Here is a 19,653-nt window from a genome sequence, read left to right as displayed (position 1 = left end):
CACCTAGTCCAGGACTATCAATAAATATGAATAAGCAGTAAGAAATAATGTAGGTATGTATGTGCACACATTTGTATGGATGGATGAATGAATGAAATTATTAGACTGGAGCAATTTAACCAATCAAGTACTTCTGTTCTACTTGTCCCCTTAAATCTGTTCTCCAATTCCTCCCAGGCTCCTGGCCACCAGGTAGAGACATTTCCCAGCAGCCCTTGAAGCTTGTTGGGGCCATACGACCATAATCTTACGAATTAAATGTCAACAGGTGGAATATGTACAATATGTAACTCTTTTGCTTAAAAGCAAAACTGCTTGCCTTGGACTTCTCCACGGTGTGGCAGCTTCCACCATACAGAGAAGGACAAAGCCCCAGGAGAGGAGAGCACAGATGAAAAGAACTTGGCCAGCCAACCTAGACAGGCCAGACTTTTATGAGAGAACAGTAAATTTCTATTTTATTTAAGCCATTGTATGTTGGGTTATGTTAGCCTAGTCTTCACCCAGACTGTTACAACCCAGGCATGGGTCTATTACGTGTCTGGTGAGGGCGGGCAGGGAGGATTTCAACGCCTAACTGAACTGACCGATGATATTTTGGCCAATGTGGTCATCTGGCAACTCAATGAAGAGCCTCTTACAGTGTCTTCATAACAACTTCCTTAATTAACAGTCACATAATTCAAATGCTGAATACTACAAAAAGGTCATGTAGAATGGGTTCAGCTAGAAATTGTTGTCATCAAATAAATATTTAGATCACCTAAACGTACACTTCAAAGGAACCAGTGAATATGTTTTAAAGAGCTGAATAGCATTTTAGCTTTACTTTTAACCAAGAAATAATTTATAACATGTAAGACACAATGAATGTAATCTGTAAGTATGCATTATAGTTCCTTTATCTAACAAAACAGCTCAAATTGGGGATAGGGGTGGGAGAAATTATTACATGTCCTTTTAGATTGTTTTTTAATTTCTCTCAAATAAGTTGACTATTAAAAAACCCCAACATATCCAATGCAAAGCTTAAAGATGCCTAATGTTGTAAGTGACCGTTCAATTGTAATCCATATGGGCTTAATGATTATCTTCAACTCTCAATGCCATTCAGAATTGAATACAAAATGATGAATTTTACAAATTGGATTTGAATTTTAAGCAAAATGCAGGTAGGTAAACTGCCAATGGTGAGGAGAAGCAGAGACAAATGCCACATAAACCTTTATTACATCTCGAAACCAATGCAGCCATAAAGAATGATGTTGCTATTAACTGACCAGAGCAAGTTCTCCTTTTAATTTCTGTTTTGACACTCTAGATGACCTTGGGTGAGTTATCACCTACAGGGCCACTTTCCCACTCTGTAAAATGGGGATTATAATAATTGCCAGCTACCTCTTATTTATGATTCTTCAGATGTTTTAATCTAAATTCTAAAAATGGCTTCATCTGGTTTTCTGATTTTGCCTGGCCACTTTTATATATACAACCAGTTGTTCCCATAGTACTTGTGCAGGAATATTTATGTGCATCTATTCTGTTAATGATTGCCAGATTTCAAATTTGGGGCATGGTATTTACTGAGAAGCTCCTGGCATCTGAAATCTATATTGTTCTTGTAGTGTGAAAGATGGTGCTGGTTTTTACAAGACCTTCTCTTTGTTTAAGGCATGTGTCAGGAAGGAAGAAACACCAACCACTACACTCATTTTAACACCTTTTATTCTATGCTTCTAGCAAACCTTTTATTCCTTTCTACGTAAGAGATCAAGATATATACAAATTAGTTTTTGAAAGATTTTAGAGCTTGTTCAAAGGTAAAAATTGAATATAACTAATTACTTGAATCTGTATATCCTAATTTGTTTCTCCCCAAAATTTGAATAATCCAAACACAGAGGAATGGATACTGTAAAGGAAAAAAAAAAAAACTAAGTAATCAAATGTTCATTGGGACAGGAAAACTGAAGATTATGTGTATAAGGAACAAAAAGACAACAAGAACAGCTGAAATTGAGAAACACTACAGAGACTAAGCAAAAACTCTTACTCTGAGCTTCCTACCAGTCAAGTCAAAGAGAGAAACTATATGGATTTGTTTACTTGGCTTTCCTCCTGTCATGAAAAGAGGTTATCAGGAAGACAAAATGTTTTTATGAAGCAGAAATTTTACAAGGGGGGGCCTTATTTGCAGGATATTGAATAACAGATCATGCACTTGATAGTGATTATAAAGAAAGCTTTCTTTCTTTTTTTTTTTTTTTTAACACAGGCTATCTCAGCAAATGCTAATGACAAATTCCTAGAAACTCTTTTTCCTAAATTTTCCCTTGACTTACGGTATTTTTAACTTTGAACAACATTACAGAATTTGGGGAAAAAACCACATTTCCCTTTTCAGGTAATGGGTATGGGTATAAGCATGACATCATAAAGATATCAAGCTGGAAGAAAAATAATTCATGATTACATGTGATTACAAAGAAATCAATGAAAACCTGTCAATGAAGCTCTTATTTGGAGCTGTATGGATAAGGCAACTTTCAAGCTGAATTTTTCATCTTTTCACACTTTTTCAGCTTTGTTTAATCACAATTTTTAGCTTCACCGGAAATCTCTGCTAACAGCACAAGATGAGCTGAACACTCGGCACAACTTTGCATGAGGAGCTTCTTGGATTGAGATCACTTTGAGAGATCAGAGACCAGGAGACAGCAAATTATAGCCCAACTAAGTAGCTGCAACAGAGACTGAATGGCCCCCAAAGCAGGCAGTATTTACTATATGATTCTCGACAGAAAAAGGCTATAGACCCCTGATACAGACTAACCCCTTTCTTTTTAAATTTGGAAAATTGAGCCTCTGCAAAGGAAAGTACTTTGCCAAAAGTCTTGCTGTGATTTGATGATCCCAACTACTGGTGGGATCAACCCCTTCCGCTGTGAAACATCTGAAAGGTACGTCTGTCCTCTTTGGAGGACAGTTAGGTACATTCTGCAAAGGTTTAATTTAAACAATATAGATGGCAAAATGAGGCAAGCCTTATTTTTCTGACCTAAGTTACATGTGCCAGAATGCAACCATAAAAACAAATCCACATCCTTTATAATGCATTCTAGAGCCCCAAAGCCCTAGGTGAGTTAAAAACAAAATCGATCAAAGAATCCTCACATTATGCAAGTTCTGCAAAAACCTTGCTCACCTGAAGAGTAAGAAGCCTGTATCTTACAAATACATAAACTTTAGTTTAATAAAATCTGAGCAAAGGCTTTGCTCTACCATGCTGGCAAGTAACCAGTTTTTAAATAGACACAAACTTACTAAATCAAATGGAACTATTACAGGCCAAAAATCAAAAATGAAACGCAGACTTGAGAAACATCAGCCATCACAATGACCTGCAAGATTATCTCGCGTGAGATGATCAGGGCCTTTATCAGAGAGAGACTTTTGAAATCATGTAAATATGTAGCATCTCTAACCATTTTAACCAGAGTTCTTTTTCATTCTCCCTCCCAAAAGTGAATTTGAGAAAATTAAATTTGGCTTTAATTCATTAAGCTACACTAGTCTCTCTGAAAACTTCTAATTTTAAAATCAAGTACTCATTTGATTTTCAAGCAAGGTCAAGAGAACAAGGCAGCCTAGTGCTGACATTACAGGGATATGCCCCACACTGCTCAGCAGTTACATCAACGTGGCGTGTTGCTATGGTGCCTGACTGTTAATTTCTGAAAGAAGGTGATTATAAAGCCGCCAGATGAACATCAATTGGATGACACCACTTCAGCACACAACACTGACATGCGTTACTCTTGTCTGCAGCAAGTTAATTTTATGAATCACCACTTTTGTGATGTGAATATTCCTTTCTAACTTTAAACCTACCAAGTCAACAAGCAAGAAAAAAAAATAAAAGTAAGTTCAGCTTCAACAAACAGAGGGAAGTTTGATAATATTTGGGGAAAAAAATGGAAATCTGTGGACCATTTCTTAAGAGCAACCTTTTCTTTTAGGACCTCCAAAAATATGCTACAGACATACTTACACGCAAATAAATACTCGTGTATTTCACAAATATAGATCAAAAATAACAGAATTAAAATGCCTAGAAGGCAACAGATACAGCCCTAGACAGAATTCTACTAATCACATTTGCATTTACCTTTTTTGGCTTCTGTAAAGCAATCTTCAGTTATAGTCACCTCAAAAGGTCACGTCTTACCCTGAAAACAAAAGAGAACATCAAAATCTGAATGTCAAGAAGTAGCAACAACCTCTGCCTGGGATAGACACAAGCAAAACAACAAAGGGACTCAATTATATTTAATGGCAAATGACTTTCAGAGTTAATAAAAACAAGTCCCAAGATCTCCACTTATCTGGACCACGCGCCTCTAAGCTCTTCAAGGCAACAAAATCAACTTGGACGGAAAAAGTCAAGGTGAAAAATTTCAAATTTTGCGTCTGAACTTTTTCTCATCTTGTCTATCAATTTATTTTCATGTGGAATAATACGTGACTCACAGGCCTTTGTTTTTGGAAACCAGACTGCTACTTGAACGTGTCTCTGTTTGGTTAATACCCACAACATCTCTTATTTCATTAAAGCAGAGGCTTATTTTTTCCCCCTTCGGAAGAGAGTTGGTTCTTGTAGACAAGTGCTTTCTGCCACTTTAGACCTTTCAAAATGAATAAAAGCACCACAATTTTCAGTTTGGGGAGGCGTGGGGGGTTAATTGCTGGTGAAAGCTGTTCACAGAATGTTTTTCACTTAGCATCTATCTACCAGATCTACTAAGTTAAATGAAAATGTCGGATGAAACAAACAATTGAAATCAAGCTTCCTAAAACACAAAGAAGCCATGGCACGCATTTTACCCCACATCTACTCCTGCATCTGCATACTCCCTTATGCAAAACAGTGCGTAATCCTTTAAGAAACATTACAAGCTGCCTCTTTCTGCCCATGTAACTGGGATCAACATATGGCACAAGTGAAAAGAAAAACATTTGTTTATTAATTTAGATCAAATTACCAAGAGGGTACAGGATTCATTCTACATCCATTGACCAAATGCTCAGATAATTTTTTTTAAGATGGTGAAATCGTATCATTTTACTAAAATGTTACTATCCTTTTGCTCACTCTTCAGAACAATATGTAATGAAGTGGTTTTAATTTTATATGAATATACCCCTGCTTATTCCTCTGCTGTCGGCCCCGCATGTGGAAAGACAAACATCACTGAGAAGAGTAAAAATCTGATTTCACCGGGGCTAAAATTTTGAAAGTGGCACTTTGGTGTATACTATCTTTGAGGAATTGATCTGAGGCCAATTTATGACATTTCCACAAGCAAGTGTATGCAGATTCTTGCCATTAAGATTGGAAAAAGATGCAGGCTCTGAGTAAAATCATAATTTTCATGTTTACTGTAAGAGGAAATTGGAGGTTTTCACCATAAATGTTCACCAGTTGGGTGGGGGAAAACCCTAGCTCTGGGACTTAAAATTACTATTTTGCAGTCTGCCTAAAACCTTTTTGTTTTTACACAAAACAATTCAAATTGAAAATGAAAATCGTGTGCTTTACTGCTGATGTATGTCCCCAGGATTGGTTTCTCCAGTGGTGAGAACTCTGTTTCAGAGCAAGCAGTGATAAGAAAGGAAAACAGAGCAGTGATGGTCAGGTCCTCAGGGTAAAGCGGAGGTCTGCAGAGCAGCCCCACGCAACACAAGTAAGACCTCAGTGGACACAAAGCGCAGCAGTATCTTACACTCTAGAAATTTCTACCTCCACCACTCATCAAATCTTAAATGTAAAGCAAGTGAACTCTGGCAGACCCTACTCAATTCAAAGCAAGAAGGCCCTTTTCTCCCTCCTTTTCACTTGAGATATTCTCCAATACATACACTCTAAACTAATTTATATGTTTATCTATTGAGCTGTGTCTATTTTTGCATGTTTGGCAGTCAGACCTATAGTATTAGACTTTGCAATGCAGATGAGATTTGCTATCATATAGGCCTGGCAAACAACTGGACCTCATTAAAATTTAATTTTTTTTAAACTGCTGAAAATGCCTACTTTGAATAAAGTTATCTCCAGTGCTGCATTCAAACCTGCAGAGCATTTCCAGGTAAGCACTAGGCCTATTTCTCCACTCACCTATCTATACGGTGCGGTATATAAGTGAACACAGAGCAAATATAGAAGCTGGTTCACCCTCAGATTTTACAAGTGTGATTTTTTTCCCCTGGGAGTGGGAGAAGAATTAATAACAAAATTACACAATTGACCCTCAAATTACAAATAGCAAAGTAATACAAAATTGGCTACATTTAATTTTCACTTATACATAAAAAGTCGGCAGTGAGATACAATCTGTATTTTCCTCCATTTTGAAGTTCCATAAATTTTAATGCACATGCACATTTGACCACTCATTAATTTAATTCTCTTGGTTTTAGTTTTTAGAAAAGTATACATGAGCAAAGGAATCTAAGATATTTTTCCAGTTTTGCTGAGAAAAGATTAATAGTTCAACAGCTGTTTGCCATCATGCTAAATTAAATGAAATGTGTCAATATAATAGACAAGAAAATTAGGGGGTAGTATGGAGGCCCTCGTCTGCATCATTACTAGCTTAGAAGAATCAGAAATCAACAACTAGGAGAAAAATCTGCATTTCATTTTTTTCTCCAAAGCATAAAACTTCCGTTTTCAGAGCTACATTTACTATTTTTTTAAACAATCACTTTTACTTCTCAAATATCCCTATTATTTACCTGTATGTTTACTGGCAGTATGAGTGTGCCAAGACTAAAATTAAATGGTTATATAAAGCTTTTAACTATTTAAAAAAAACATAGAAGAAATATATTCCCCTCCAGCCCACTTGTCTTCTTTTAAAAACTGCTGTCTCCATACAAATTGCATTTTTTTCCTTTTTCTTTCTTTTTTAAGTTTCCTATTGGTTTTAGGTTGTAGAGGTGAGCCAAAGATACAGTAAACAAATTATTTTCCTTTTTGTTATTCACAGTTAAGATCCTGTGAACACCAGAATTGTTCCGTAGCCTCTTCACTATTGATTGCAACAGTATCATCTACCTGAAGTGACGTGGTGACAACAAAAGCCATGACCAAGACACCAAATTTTAGCTTCCACCTCTAGAGTCAGAAACTTAATGTGCTGTCCTCTCCCTCTACTAGCTCTCCAACCTCTCCCCCACAAATTAGGAATTTCACTCTGCAGAACTCTTATGTTATTAATGATGTTTCAGTGTTACACTTTCTATGGGTATATTTTGCCCTTAATTTAATCTATGTGACATACAATACATAGTGCCAACCGGTATGTCCTACTCGGAATTAAGTTGCAGGTAAGTGTGGAGGTGTGATCTCATTTTACAAGACTGAAAATGAACAATATAGGCACTATTTTTCCCGTGTAAAGTATTTCCTCCTTTTCTTTCTTGGCAGCTAAAACAAATGATCTTCATCAGGATTCCTGCATTATATTTCATTTTATACAGTCATGCAAAAGCGACTCTGAAGGGTGGCCAATATATTTCATCTCAACCTTCAGCCCCACCGTTGCTGGCTGAGAACCTACCTAAAGATGCAAAGAGGAGCAGTGTGAGCCCCTGGCCCACGATGAAGGGGGCGATTAGTAGGTTTCTGACTGAAGGATCCCTTCCAACTCTTTAAGCGTAGGAAGGAACACAGTTCAAACCTCCCATACCCCCACATCCTCCAATCAAATAGCCTGTACCTCATTTGCAAAAACAAGTCCAAATGGGCTAATTTCTAAGAGATGGCTGCTGCCCCTTTAAAGCAGTGAACCTCATCTTATAAGGGCTTTCATGTCTCGTTTTTCAATGATTTCTTAAAAAATAGAAGTCAACACATATGTGACTAGTTGAAAAAGCATAATACAAGGGTCACTTTATTTTCTGCACTTAAGACAAGAAAATCTACTCAGAAATCAACCCCAAGGTTTTTTCTATGCCCTTATAAGCTTCAAATACTGAGTCAGGCTTGCAAAAAGGAAAAGGGGGGAGGGAGGGAAAGAAGGAAGAAAAAAAAAGGGGGGAAGAAAGAAGAAAAAAAAAAGAGCAAAACAGAGGGGGGAAAAGAAGGAAGGAAGGAAGGAAACAGGAAAGAAAAGAAGCTGCCACTGTGCAGCCAGCTCTCTGAGAGCAGGGGCCACCTTGGCCACTACCCGGGTTTGCTGCTTTACAAAAATTACCTTTCTTTTACTCATCCCTATCACAGCAATGTGATACTTTGGATCCATCACTTATTTCCCCAATTCCCCTCCTGTCCCTGCACATAACATTTTACTTCTTTTCTCCTCATCCTCAGGGACTCCCCTCAAATAATAGAGCCTAACTTGGGGGGTCCATTCTAGTAGGCAAAAATCTAAAATACTATAAGTTAAGCCACGTGGTAAAGGCAACCCCAGCGGATGCTTGCCCCTGAAATTACTTCAGACTGGCACGACCCCACTCACTCCACATCGACCCATCTCCTTTGCAAAAAAATGACTCTCTCTTACCTTACAGAAAAGTAAAACCCTGGTCATGGTCATGTGAAAATATTTTATAGGTATCCTTTAACAGCCTTTAAATGTTGAAACCTAAAAACAATATTTGCTGTTTTCCCTTTGAAGCTCTAACAAAGCCTTTGTTTTAGATTCACCTTTAGTGTGCAATAAGAGTTAATAATCAAATCCATCCCAACCCCCACAAATGTTAAACAAAAAGATAAAAGAAATGCAAATAGCTATTGTCATGGAAAGTTAAAGTACCTGTCTGTATTTTTAAGTGAAAACTATTATCTCTATCAATCAAAATTTAAGAATACAATAGCGCTAATCACAGAAGGTACTCTGACGGAGTTACTTTGCCTCATAAAAAAAAGTATTTTTCCCCTTAAAAACCGAGTATAAAAGTCATATACTTACAATTAGATAGAGTATTTGTAATTTTATTATTAAAAACCTTCAGCAGCCTCACTGTTAATAAATGCTTCTAAGTCTCTAGACTGATTTGTACCCAAGAAGACCCAAGTCCCTACATATTTTAATAAGGTTGATGAAATTTTATTTAAATTCTCACAGTTTCCAACCTGCGGGGGAACAGCACACTCTTCTGTTGAAAAGAGTTACTCAAACAGAGGCAACAGTTAACTGGTAATGCAAACTCCTTCTTTTAGACCGTGGACACAATTCCCACACCCTGAAATATCTTTACATAGGACATATCTTCCTTGGACGGTTCACTCTTGTTAATTGCGGCAACTCATTTTTGAAATAACATTCTACCCTCAAAAAGAAAGCAGAATACCCCCATCCTACCCCAGAATGATCTACGTGTATAGTACATGAATTTCTCCGAGGTCTTTTTTTAAAATTCACTTTTAAAAAAGACTGGATTAGCCCCTGAATATGGTGCTTTCTAAAGACAGTGCAGGAACAAAAAATAGCAAGACCCCAGATAGTAAAACAAACAGCTCAAGATTAAAATTCCTAGAGCAAACAGTTAAGCCAGGATGCCATTATGCACACTGAGCCTGGATGATGTCTCCTCCACCGTGGGGCCAAGAGGCTGTCATTTTCCCCCCAGCAAGATCAGATTTCCTTCCCTCCCGACCGCCTCTCTGAGCATCATGGCCAACATCTCTAGTGTGCTATTAATATCAATGAAGAGACGATTCGATTTCCACAGAAGAAAACCCTTCCTATTCCGCACAGACCTTCGGGGAGGACCCCGGCCCGGGCATAGACAATACAGCAGCAGAGTTTCTCTGCTTTCTTACAGTTCGCTCTTGCACACTGTTTGAAGGCTTTTAGCAAACAATGGCAGCATTATCTGCAGGATAGTTACAAAACAGGATTTGTTAGGACAAAGAATAATAAAGCTGCTCTCCTCTCTCCCTTTCTCTTTTCTTTTTAATTCCCTCCAGTCCCCAAGAGCCTCTCTATGCCAGTCCAAAATTCAGCCACATTTCCTAAGAGGCACCTGTACTTGTCTATTTCAATGCAGCCAGAAACTGACAACGGCCCCATGAAGCAGGACGGCTTCAGGAGGCGCCCAGAAGGGCAGCAAAGTACCCTCTCAACATTAGTAAAATGAAACAAAAGTATCAGCCTTGGCTTCACAAGCACTTACCCGCTCATGGTGAGGAGGCAAAGCTTTGGGGCGGGAGAGGCAATTTTCACACAACGGAAGAAAGTTGAGAGTTTGTAAGGGTGAAACTACAGGCGCTGGGAAGCCCGCGGGCTCTCAGGGCTCCCAGGCTGGCGGCAGTGTGAGGAAGGACTGAAGGTATGTGGGCTAAACACAACAAAAGCCACTGCCTTACTCTAGATTAAATATGCAGGAAGAGGCCCGTTTGCATAAACACAAACACTCAGCAAATGAATAACTGGCTCAATCAGACGCCCGCTGTGCCTTCTACCTGTCCTCGCTCTGACAGGAGACATCCCCTGTTCCAGGGGACAGGACTAAACAGGAGACAGCTAAATGTTATGTTGCTATAATAACAATTAAAATGAATTGCATTCATTAGTAATTAAGAACTCACTCTTGGAGGAAGGGGGGTGATGGGGGGCTGATGTAGGGCTATTGTATCTCCAGCTACCCCAAAAGAGAACTTGGAGTATACACATCCTGATAGTTCTACAGTGAGTTGCATTTAAATCTCTAATATTCAATGAGAGTTTTAAACAATCATATCATTTAGTCACAATTTAAGGTCTGAGGCATACTTCTTGTTTCTCTGCTTTGTCACATTATAAACTGATCCATGTGAGTCTTTACCTATAGAAAGATCTATTTTATATACCTATGTAAAATGTACATATAAAAATATATACACATATATGTGGACATATGCGTGCATATATACTCACACATAATACCCTCATGCATATCTAATCAAAGAAAATAAACCCCAAAAATGCTACTTAACTACACTCTTTAGTTCACTAATCAATAAAGGAAAATAATTTGAGTTTTCCAAAAATACATCCCAAATGCCTACCTTTCAAATGTCACCAATCCATGACCACTCATTTAAAAACATTACCCCTCTATTAGAAAGGATGCTTTTAACTGAGTGGCCCCAACCACTTATAATTTCAATTAAATAACATAATTACAGTCAACAATTTTCTCCATTTTGGCAGAAAATATGCCATACCTCAACATAATTTGTCCTTAGAACCCAGGAATTTAAACAAGAGGAAAAAACATGCCGGTGCTAGGAATTCACTACTGCTTTTTCTCAGCTTGTGGAGTCAACTCACGCTGACCTCTTACCCTATGTTCCAGCTACATGTTGGTCTTAGTAACTTAATTATTTTTTAATAACTTTTGCAGTATTAAATGATTTCGATTGAAACATAAATAAGATTATGTTCTTCGTCTAATTACTATTGCCACACAGTACTTTGGGGGCAAATCCAGCATTGCTGTTCTAGAGGATGTGTTTGTATTATTATTGCATGTGGACTAAAAAGGGCAGGTCACAGATCCCTCACAGCCTGTGAGAACGCATCACGATTATCCCAACCAAGGGAGATAAGGCGCTTTCTATTTCAAAAGCAAGTTTTATTTTATTAACACAACACTGTTTTCTGGTCAAATCATTCCGCTGTAAAAGTAAAAGATCACTGCGGAAAAGTTAAAAAAATTTTTTTTTTTTTTTTTACAAACAAACCAAAAACTCATTTCAAATGCACATTATGACATAACATGGAGAAAAGAGAAACAAAATAAAAGAGTCCCAAAGCTCCCCAAAATAAAAGACAGCTTCTCTAAAAGGGGTGCCCACAGAAACTAAAGATGTCAATTTCGTTCACTATTTTGCCTTGAAATGACCTTCCAAAGAAGGTGTTAGATAACTCGCTTCCATGGCCGATAGTGATCTAACCTTGATGCAAATAAACCATAGAACAAAATTTAATCAGTATATCACTGTGAAAAAGCCTTTGTCCATCCCAATGGAGCTTCTAATGACTGTTTTGGCAGTTCTGGCGGGTAGTTATGCTTCCCAGCTCATCTATATCTCATACTGGTTGAGCAAGCTAATGGAAGTGCTGTTAGTGGAATCCAATATTAATGCCCTGTATCGTGCAAACCTGGATGCAACTGAATATATTATACAATTATAGGTAGTATCTAATTCCATAGGTATTAGATACTGTACTCTAAATTAATATTTTAATGAGGACAGTGAAATAAAGACGACAATCCAGGTAAGGGATCCATGCGTTGTGGCCCAGCTAAGCTCCTTGCTGAAAGAGTGTTGGATTCAGGAGCAAAATGGTACAGACATAGGGACTGTGACAAAAATCTGTATGCAAGTTTTAGACGCTGAGTGACACATACTGATGTACAGAGTCAAAGATGTCATCCTCACACAAGCGCCACTCGCTGTAAGCTTGAGAGAAAATGAAGGGGGGGAGAAAGGGGGGGCGTAGTTGCAGTGAGACCTCCAGAAAATAAACAGGGTGTACAGTTTCAAAGGCTGCAGACACAGACATTTCATTGTTCAAGCCAATTATCAGTGGAAAATAATAACAACAGATGGATTCAGAGTCACTGACTTTTCATATGCACTTCATCTCGGCGGAACAGATGATGAAACGCGAGAGCTATCTCAAAAAGGCAAAACATCTTTCAGTAAAAGAACTCTACAGTCCAGATGGGGACCTTCTAAGGCTGCTGATTATCTTCTTATAATGTTGTAAGATAGACTTACTAAAACATTTCAAGAACTGATCAGATATGATGCGTACAATGGCTTCATTATTGGAAAGAGTCGCCTCAGACTTGTGACTAAACCCGGCAGAGATTTCAATAAGGTTAGGACTGTAAGTTTCCTGTTTTCTCATCAGGGACTGCAGGTTCCAACTAAAACTGGAAATCTGTACACAACAGGAGAATAAACCATCACCCAAGGATCCTAGCTATTTGCTCTTCTCTCATTTGAGCAAAGGAAAAAAGATGAACTGGAATTGTAAAAAGGACATTACGTTATTCTGAAGCATTCCATCATGATGGGGGGAAAAAAACCAGCTCCAAAGCAACTCCTTATTAAAAGCATTTGGTGATAAAATATCATCCCTTATATGTAATTAGAACATTTTAAATATCCCTTGCCACTGGTAATTGCAAAATAGAATTTCCTTTTAGGAGAAAATAAACATAAATTTCAATGTGGTATAATAATAGTCCTAATAAATGCCAACCAAAAAAATCCAGGCAAAACCCACCAACCTACTCTAACCCACCATCACTCAACTTACCACCAAGTTAGGCTCGCTGATAAAACACAAGAGGTAAACCACAACCTGAGAACTTGCTATAAGTAATGGAAAAAGTTAAATCTCTAATCAGGCCTCATTACTACTGGAACAATGTTTCTGTTCCATCTATCGGTCTACTCATCTGTCTTATCTCCATCTATCCATCATCAATTCCACATTCATCTTTACCCGATTTGACATAAATTATGGTTGAAATCACTGCGCTAAGGGAAAAGAAAAGCTGATCCTCCCACTATTTACTAACATGCTTAACATTTAAAAAATATTTTTATGAACACACTGTTGACTTCACAAGTTTATAACGTAAGTTAAAAAAAAAATTTTCCAAGCAAGGCTTTTCTTTCAAAGTACTCTGACAAAAGTAAATTCGTAGCAGAACACACAGGCACGAAGAAAATATCGCCAAGGGCAAAATTCTGCAACTGCTTTAAGAAGCAAACAAGAACACAAAAGATGTGTAATACAACCATCTGGCTCTCCTCATACTGTATCAATGCCCCAACTTTATCCCCCACCCCCTTAGCCAGCCCACACCAATGCCACAAAACCAAATGGCTTCACTTATGTTTCCTGCACAGCGAATTTACACAATGCAGTTAGAACACAAAAGTTGATTTTTACGCATAAACTAGTATCTTTCAAATTTTTCCCACTTCAATGATTTTGTTGTCGTTGTTACCTATTCACAGCGGGACTTCTTTGAAAAACCACTAACAATCTCACTGTGACAAAACTGTTCTCATGTGGACATATACGTTCAGTCTCAAGAGAAGCCCTTGTCAAAACCTCAATCTCTGCCATCTTGTGCTTTCTTCTATAACCAGACTTCAGATGTGGACATATGAAAAAGAAATCCTAAATGTATTTCAATTAAAACCTTTACTTTTTTTCTGGCACTAAATTGTGGGTTGTTTCCCTCACTTACTATTTGAAATAACTGCACTAATTTTTAATAACCATTCTTACAAGTCATCATGTCCATTGGAACTTTTCCTTATTCAGCTCAGTATACAAATATTTACTGAGCAACTACTGTGTTATCAGCAGCTTGCTGAACAACAGACGATCAAAATCCATTATTTTCCTGTGCGCTAGTAGGACCTGCTTGGTACATTAAACCAGAAACTCCACAGTTTCTAAAAAATCTTTCTAAAAAAATCTTCCACATGTGGGTAGGCTGGAGCATTTTATTTACTTATATCCTTATTTTTGCAGGAAGATATAATAGATATTTGAAAGTTATAGCATATTTGTAGGGATCCAATTGCTTTCAAAAGGTGGAAATCTCTGTTTGGGTAAAATCAATAAATCATCATAAATGCCTCTCATCAAGGGGCAACAATTAAAAAACTAATAACTGAGGAAAAAAGACTCTCACAGGCAAATTCTACTCCTTGCTTTTCTGTAGGGGCATGCTAGAGGCAGACATTTCTATATCGGGCAAGAGTTCTCAGAGCCAAGATTTGCAAGGTGCGGGGGGACATCTGGCTTACTTGTTTTCTCACTGATTTTGGTTTTCCACTGCCATTCCTGCATCCCTCTCCACATTAAGGGATAAGGAAACTCTGCCTAATTTTTCAAGGGGATAATTTTCGGTTCCCTTCTGGGCGTTCCTGCCCAGAGTCCCCTGGTTTGGACAGCAGCGGTCATCTGTAGGACACACGCAGTGAATCCAGCCGCGGGATGAGGGCTTCTGCTAATTGTTTAAGCCTGCACCAGCGTCTGGCCACCAGTTGGCAGACACAACTCACGGCTGCCTACCAGGCCTAGGTTAGCACAGCTGGAGCCAGATGACAAGCTCTCGAAGATATTCTTCCCATGGCCACATCTGGCTCTTGGCGGCTCCAATCTGCAGCTACACTGATTCTGTTAGGTTTTTCTTTAGGCAACAGACAAGCTACGTTTAAGACAAGTTTTATTAGTTTTGACTGTGTGCACTGTCAGTTTGGGACAAAAATATCAGAATATGAACTCCATGAAGACAGGGACTTTATCTGACTTGCTTGCTATATATCCCAGGACAGAACAGCAGCTACACCTGGTAGGTGTTCAATAGAGAAATGAATGAATGAATGAATAATGCTGATCAGCCTGTCAACCTAACAAAAACATTCCTGGATCTCAGTCCAGCACCTCTGTTCCTACTGTTTCATGTACAATGGCTGACATTCTGATGTCCCCGAGTGGCTCTGTCCCTAGATTTTATTATGGGCATGTTGACACTTAAGAATGACCCACGCACTAGTCAGTATAGCTGGAAAGACCTCCAACAATCCTTCCCCCCAAATCACCCAGTCTCCCAGTATTACCCACATCCTTACTTTTTGAGTCCCTAACCTGAGAAACTTGCCAGCTACGTGCCCACAGTGCCTGCAAGTGGTTTGAAAGTAGAAACTCACCTTTCGACCACCACAGAAATGCCAAATGATGAGGCGACTTTTCCTGGCACCTTTTCATCCCATTTCCTTTCCCATGCCTTTCTTCCTGACTTCCCCGACATGGGCAGAGCCCAGCTCCCTTCTAAACTCAACTCTGACCCAAGGCTAGGCTTCCCCAAAGCTCACCACCTCTTTAGTATTCACTGGACACAGTTAGAAGCACCAACATAATTCAGAACCAGCCTGGGGCCCAGCCTCTGGGCTCCGTAGCTAGAAAGAAGCTGGTACGTAGGGAGGCTGTGTTAATAATGACGTGAGTGAGCTTGTGCTCCTTCCTTATGACTACAAAGCTCCCCTGAGCTCCCCAAGAACCTGATGAAGGTGGAAGGACACTTGAGAGAAGCCTGGCATGTCTGTCCACATTTGACACTGCTTCCCCTCGCCCCAAGCAGAAAGTTAATGCTCCTAACACAAGAATGGCTGAACCAGGCAGAAGACTTTGACAAGCTCAGCATATGGTCTTCAATGAACCAGAGCTACTTAGAGGTGTGCTACATGAAGCTGTTGCTAAACTTGTCCCCCTTTTTCTGTCTTGCAAAGAAGCAGGGGTTGGAGTAGGAGTAATTCTTTCAAGCTAACTGTAAATTTCTGAAAAGAGTACTGTGTTTACTATGAAAAATTCGGGCTTCAAGCTCCCTTTGGAAGGCGCTGCTTACCTCGTAACAGGTGGGCCAGGAAGACCCAGCCCTAAAATGCTTCTCTCTTCCCTTGCTCCTGACATTTGCAATTACCTTAAAAACGCCTTTCCCCAATTCCACAATCACAGTGAAAGTTTAAGATTATTCTGAGAAAAGCAGTACAGCAGGCTGCAAATGATCAATACCTATTCTTTAGCTGAAAACAACAAAAACAGTGCAATTTTTGAAAGAGAAGAATGAAAAAAAAATTTAAAAACAGGTAAGGCTGAGGATGTACAGGACAAATAGCTCTATTTCTTAATTTTTCCTTGGGCTGTGGAACTTAGGACGTATTATATTATATAGTACTGCATGGTATAGTTTAGACTAGAAGAGTTCAGAACTCACAAGTGTGGGTTCAAGTGCCCAAGTTCAAAACTCAGCTCTGCTGTTTGCTGGCCTTAGGAAGTTATTTAAGCTCTCAGTCTCTCAGTGTCCTCATCCATAAAATGGGCTTAATTATAGTGCATAATGTGCGTCTGAGGACTAAATACACTGACATGACAAAGTGCTTAGAAGAGTGCCTGGCACAAAGTGAATGCTACAAGAAGTGATGGCTGTTGTTATTATGACCAAGGACAATATAACTTAAATAAATCTAAAACTTCCTATGCCTCCTTTCTGCCATCTCTACAAGTTAATAATATCTGGCTATCTGCCAGGCTATAGGCTAAAAAAATAAAAGAGAAAGTGCATCAGATTTCAAACTTCTAAAGAACACAGTGCTAAAATAAAATCAAAGTACTTATTTTTTTCCCCTTAACATTAGCTGGAGAATTGCAGATTTAAGATTGGGGCCGTACCTACGTCGGTGGTGGCAAGTCATAAGTTATAAAACAGCTACACTCCAGGGTTAGCATCGCTGATTGTCCCGCCAGTAACCAAACAGGACTTTGGGGAGATCTTCAAAGAAGGCAGGAGGAGAATCCAGCCTGGAACCCAAAGGGATTGAAACACATTTTCTTGTACTTTTCAAGTCTGTGCGTATAGATTCTGTTACTGATTTAGGATCTTAAACAGTTTGTTTATTTTTTAAATGCCTTTCAGCTCACCTTTAATAACATGTTTCTTTGACTTGGCTGAACTGTGCCTCAGAAGAATTACAAGCGGGAATACGGCTGGGTAAAAGGTTCAGTGAACTAATCCACACCTGGTCCATGTAAAAAAAGGGGGGGGCCTCATATTTTCCATATAGAAACAAGCCTCTTTATATGAACCAGCCTTTTATTTAATTGCTAAGGCACTTTCCACAGCATATAACCTTTCATGTGCTTCTTCACTAGGGTGGGGAAAAGGCAGAAAACCACCTCCCAGCCATACCATGGAGCGTTATCAGTGACAGAAAAAAATAATCACGCTAAAAGCATAAACTCCATTCCAAACAGGAAGTGGCAGATTCATTTTCCCAGAAATTCCTTGACCAAGTTTTGCAAATGACAAAAGACAAGGATATCCCTTAACAACAGATCTGGGATCCACTGAGGAGCTCTCTTATGTCTTCCATGATCCAAATTTGGATTTCTTCTGCATCAGGGGTGTGAACCCGACTTTTCAGTGGAAGGAATTAGGCAGAGATGAGGAATATCTCAGATTGAGGAAGAAGAGAAAACATTTTCAAGCTGAAAGGCAACTTTGAGGGATCTAGTCAAGCCATTCCCTCATTGGGAGTGGATTCAGCATGTGCCTGAAGCCACACAGGCGGTGGGGACAAAATAGGGACATGAGCTTCTGACTCCCAACTAATAAGGAAAAGCAACGGCTAGAGAATGTGGCCACTGGAAACACCGACTATGTAAAGAGCAGACTTTGGAGCAGGATCCTCTGAACAGCGAAGAGGCCGGAGCATGGAAGGGGTCACAGTGTCCCACAGACCTTGCCAGCCCCCTGCTAGAACTGAAACGAGCTTCACTCTCGTCCACAGAGTCATTCACTTCCATGCTCCTGCCATCTTGTGTTTGCCTCTCTCGGTTTTGCTCCTAAGAAAATTCCTCTGGCTTGAAGTGGAAAAGGAGATATTTCCACACCTTCATTAAGAGGCAGCGAAGTGAAATGGAAAGACATTTCATTAGAAGGGCAGACAGTGTGGTTCTGCTCCTGGAGCCACAGGTCTCTCGGCCACAATCTGTAAGGACCTTCTCTCCAGACCCAGGCTCCTCGTTGGTAAAAGGAGGGTACTCAGGGCTGATATTCAACTGATGCACACAGTGGTCGCCTGAACAAGACACTGAAATGCTGAAATACTTGTATTCTCGTTGGGAAACAGCCCAGGCCCTAAGCCTTTAAGGCCACCCTTGGCCACTACCCTGAACTTCCCAGGATCCCAGCCCAGGCTCTGGGCAGTCCCCGCTCCAGGGCTACAGCTAGTGGCCATCTAGGTCTACGGCCACTTTCCCAGGGCTATGACACAAGGACCACCGGAGCCAGCTACGCCCTGGGCCCCACGTGGGGCCTGGGAAGAGACAAGAGGGCTGGGACAAGCAGAAAAGTGGACCCATGAGAGACCCGCCTCCCCCCACCCAAGTTACTTCCCTCTCCCGGATACGGGCCTGTAGTAATGAGGCAAATCAATGGAATCTTCTTAGGGCAGATTCGTAGGGCTAAATGTTTCCAAAAGCTGGAAAGAAATATAACATCGTTAAACAACACTCAAAATAAAATCCTGAGCTCTGAGGGAAATTACCAACACATGTAATCAAATTATATTTACCATGGAAATTCTAATAGCTCATACTTTCTACTTCACTTTCACAACCCTTTAGGAAAAGGAATATTTCTCTAGCCCATGTTCCAAATTTGCACAGTAGAGCTGAAGCATGATGCGTGCCGAAACATATAGGAAAGGGGAAAAAATTCCCATTATTGTTGTTGCCTCCAACCTCTGCACCTTCTATGCCACCATTACTCAAAAGTCACCCGAACGCTTTGCTGGCTGACGTGACGCCATGCTGTCACTTGATCAGGTGCGGGGTACCACATGGTATGAACAAATACTTATCCACGACCGCATATTAAATGGGAATTCGCGAAGGCGGGCTCTGGAGACAAAGACGTTTCTATATAGAAATATTAACTAAGAATTTAAGTAAAAGGCCCCACTGGAAAAAAAAAAGTTCTGAAGTAGCAATATAAACTATATTTAATAGCAACAAAAAATATTTTCCTTTTGGGAAAGCAATTTGGGCTTCTAAAAGT

The 19,653-nt window shown here is 39.5% G+C and overlaps 1 pseudogene across 1 annotated transcript in view; it reads right to left on the bottom strand.

Moving 5' to 3' along the window:
• LOC123623007 overlaps positions 1-19,653 on the bottom strand; it is a 342,887-nt pseudogene that overhangs the window by 86,693 nt on the left and 236,541 nt on the right. Inside the window, exon 5 of the transcript XR_006729732.1 lies at positions 4,169-4,229. The product of XR_006729732.1 is annotated as a forkhead box protein P1-like (transcript). The remainder of the gene's footprint in view (positions 1-4,168; positions 4,230-19,653) is intronic.

Source organism: Lemur catta, chromosome 18, assembly GCF_020740605.2.
Source record: "Lemur catta isolate mLemCat1 chromosome 18, mLemCat1.pri, whole genome shotgun sequence".
NCBI lineage: Eukaryota > Metazoa > Chordata > Mammalia > Primates > Lemuridae > Lemur > Lemur catta.
This window is presented reverse-complemented; position numbering and strand designations above follow the sequence as displayed.